Source organism: Mauremys mutica, chromosome 13 (assembly GCF_020497125.1).
Source record: "Mauremys mutica isolate MM-2020 ecotype Southern chromosome 13, ASM2049712v1, whole genome shotgun sequence".
Taxonomy (NCBI): Eukaryota; Metazoa; Chordata; order Testudines; family Geoemydidae; genus Mauremys; species Mauremys mutica.
This window is the reverse complement of record NC_059084.1, coordinates 4,977,052-4,980,515: the sequence shown is the minus strand read 5'-3', so window position 1 is coordinate 4,980,515 and position 3,464 is coordinate 4,977,052.

Genomic DNA, 3,464 nt, shown 5'->3' with positions numbered 1-3,464 from the left:
GCAAAAAGAAAACGGTGGCTAGACTGTTAAAAGCAGGGGAGGCTAACAACAGGCAAAAGAACAGTTTTCATCTTTCAGACACTTTCAAAGCACTTCAAAAACTCCTCTCTATACATCTGGCACTTACAAAGTGCAGCCACCTCTGGGGCGGAGAGCAGCATGCCCACAGTCAGCTCCCAGCACACTGCACAGCCATAGAGGCAGGGGGGACATTCAGCGAAGCTTACGGTGGGAAAGCTCTGCTCTTACACAAAGTGACGTGGGACCTTTCGGCTCTGGTTTTCAGAAGAGACTCATTGTGCCCCGGGACTCTGCACTCAGAATGGGGATCTGGCAGGTGCCATCAGAGAGCTGGATGCCTAAGTGCTATAAAATATACCAGCAACTATTCGGTTTTTTGCGGCAGGAGGGGCTAAAACAATCATAATAAATGTCAGCCCAAATCGGGAGCTAATTCTAAAAATACGTCTGTTTGCCTACGCACTCGCCAATGCAATTCAAGGGGGTGGTTTTGATTTGGTTGACATCCTTGACTGCCTCAGAGATCCCCTCCCTGTCTGTTGTCACAAGAGATGAAGTGAGCTGGGATTGGATTCCTTGATTAACAGTCCTTACAGGTCAAGGGCTGGGTGCTGCTGACAGGGCATAGTTGGTAGAGTGCCCTCCAAGTGCTCCAAGACCGAGCCCAATCTTTGGGCATGAGGACATGGCTACAGGCCTGTTAACGGTACCTTTTTGACAGAGGGGACTCCCTGGGTTCACTACTGAAGTTCTGGCCTGGGGATAGGAATTGTTTAGCTGATCTGTGAACGAATTCTCTGTGCTGTTTTAATTTTGGTAAGTGCTTTCACAGACTCTTTGATGAGTGCAGCTGCGAAACTGAGAAATTAAAGTTAAATTTTCAAAGCTGATGTGGGGATTTGCATGCTTAATTTGATAGAAAAATGGGGTGTCTAAATCCTTTGGGGCCTTTGAAAGTCTCAGCCTACATCGCTAAATCTCTCTCACACACACGTACCTGACAATGGATAGATCTGGGTTTGCGTGAGTAAGTTCTGAAATTTTTCTCCTTTCTTTTTTCCAACCCTTTGAATTCTGATTTACTTGTTCGCTGAGTTCCAAAATGCTGTACAAACCCTGTATGCAGCCTAAGATTTCACAGACAGTCAATTATTCTTCTCTGCTAAGATGATACAGGAGGAGTGTTTGGTTTTTTAAAAAAATATTATTGGGTAATGGTGGGTTTTGTTTTGTTTTCACTGTGCTTTATCTTCAGATCCTGCATTTGTCTCCCTGCTGTCTATTGCACGAGTCGCGAAAATTAAGGGTCTGTCAGCCCTCCTGGTATCAACCTCTCTTTTCATGAATTCAGGACTCCTCTGTAAAGATGCAATGTGTCACACCAACCTGTTCCTTCACGTTTGAATGATAAGATGATAAAGGAGCAGACACCTATTTAATTTCCCGAATGAAGTTTGTTTTGAGAACTCAGATTGACACTGACACCAAAGGCACAGCACTGATTTACACCAGCTGAGGATCAGGTCTTTTCTTTCTTTTGCTCCAAATGTTTTCAGCTGCTTAGTCCATTAGGCAGACTAATGACCCCAAGATCAAGTGAAGATCAAAGTTGCAAGAGGTGAGCCATTGAATTTCCAATAGCATAGATTATATTAAACTCATTCTCTGTCTGGGTGTAATTAGTCCAATTTGCTATGAAATATAATCAATTAACAAAGCATCACACATGCACAGACATTCACAGAGGAAGAAGACACCTCTACTGCCCAGCCACTAAGTGGCAAAGTGTCATGCAAGCTGGATTTGCCTTGTGCAGGACCAGTCCAAGTCATTTTGCTGGCCAGGGTGGAAAGCATTTTCGGCGTCCCCTACCCCCATCCTGAGTGCTTGAACAACAACAAAATCTGGCCAACCAGGAGTGGAGTGAGAGAAAACAAGCAGAGCAGCACAGCTGTTCGGTGCCCCCTGGAAGTTGGTGCCCAGGGTTCACCTGCCATGTCCTTGCGTCCGGGAAGTAGAATGGTCAGTTCTGAACTGTGAATTTCTTGGCTTTGATGGGCTTAACCATTGCAAACTTTACTGCCCCCTCTTGGCTTCACCGCCAAACACTTCTGAGGCTTGTCAGTATCCCGCCACTTCCACCCACCCCACAGCATGTTACTCCCCACATGGTTGGCATATCAAGATTTTGATTGTGCACCAACCGGCACAAAGGGAAGAGTCTGATATGGACAAAGGGAGAGAGAATGAGAAACCCAGAATCCAAAAGGCACAGAGGCAGGGGAAAGGTTAAGGGAGCAGAGGAAATGAGAGAGACCATTTATAACAACCAATGGGTCCTGACATGGCCCAAGCCACGGACTGCACTGAACTGGGAACTTCCAGAAAGTTGAAATAGGTTAAGAACATAAAAGTGGCCATATTGGGTCAGACCAAAGGTCCATCTAGCCAAGTATCTTTTCTTCCAACAGAGGCCAATGCCAGGTGTCCCAGAGGGAATGAACAGAATAGGTATCATCAAGTGATCCATCCCCTGTTGCTCATTCCCAGCTTCTGGCAAACAGAGGCTAGGGACACCATCCCTGCCCAGCCTGGCTAATAGCCATTGATGGACCTGTCCTCCAGGAACTTATCTAGTTCTTTTTTGAACCCTGTTATAGTCTTGGCCTTCACAACACCCTCTGGCAAAGAGTTCCACAGGTTGACTGTGCGTTGTGTGAAAAAATACTTCCTTTTGTTGGTTTTAAACCTGCTGCCTGTTAATTTCATTTCGTGACCCCTAGTTCTTATGTTACAAGAAGGAGTAAATAACACTTTCTTTTTTACTTTCTCCACCCCGTTCATGATTTTATTGACCTCTCTCATAACCCCCCTTAGCCGTCTCTTTTCCAAGCTGAAAAGTCCCAGTCCCAGTCTTATTAAATCCACAAGTTCTGATAACTCCTCCCTCGCGTCTCCCCAGTTTGAGTCTGGTTTGAGCAGAGCCATCCTGGCCACTCCCCTTTCCCCAGCGATAGTTAGCTAGGCTAGATGATGGCGTGTGTATGAGGCACGAGAAAGAGAAAGTGTGTGCATGGGGATATATGGATACATGGATGGAGTGATGCTGTGTGTATGGGGAGAGACGAGAGAGTCAGCGGTGTACATGGGGATAGATAGATGGATAGAGCCCATGGACCAAGATCTCATTGTGCAAGGCACTGAACAAAAAGATGGTCCGTGCCCCCAAAGGGCTTAGCAGGTTGGTTGGTGGTTGCAACTGATTTATGAACAATAATGCTTTTTCGTAAGCTTTCCACCTAATTATCCATGTGCTTTTTGCAGGCTGGGGGAGGGGGGGAATTGTTTTTTAACCATCTTTCTTTGTGTTGCCCATTATTCCTTAATTATGTTGGCATGAATCTGGAGAGGAGACATCTGCTTTCACCTCTGTAATCACACAG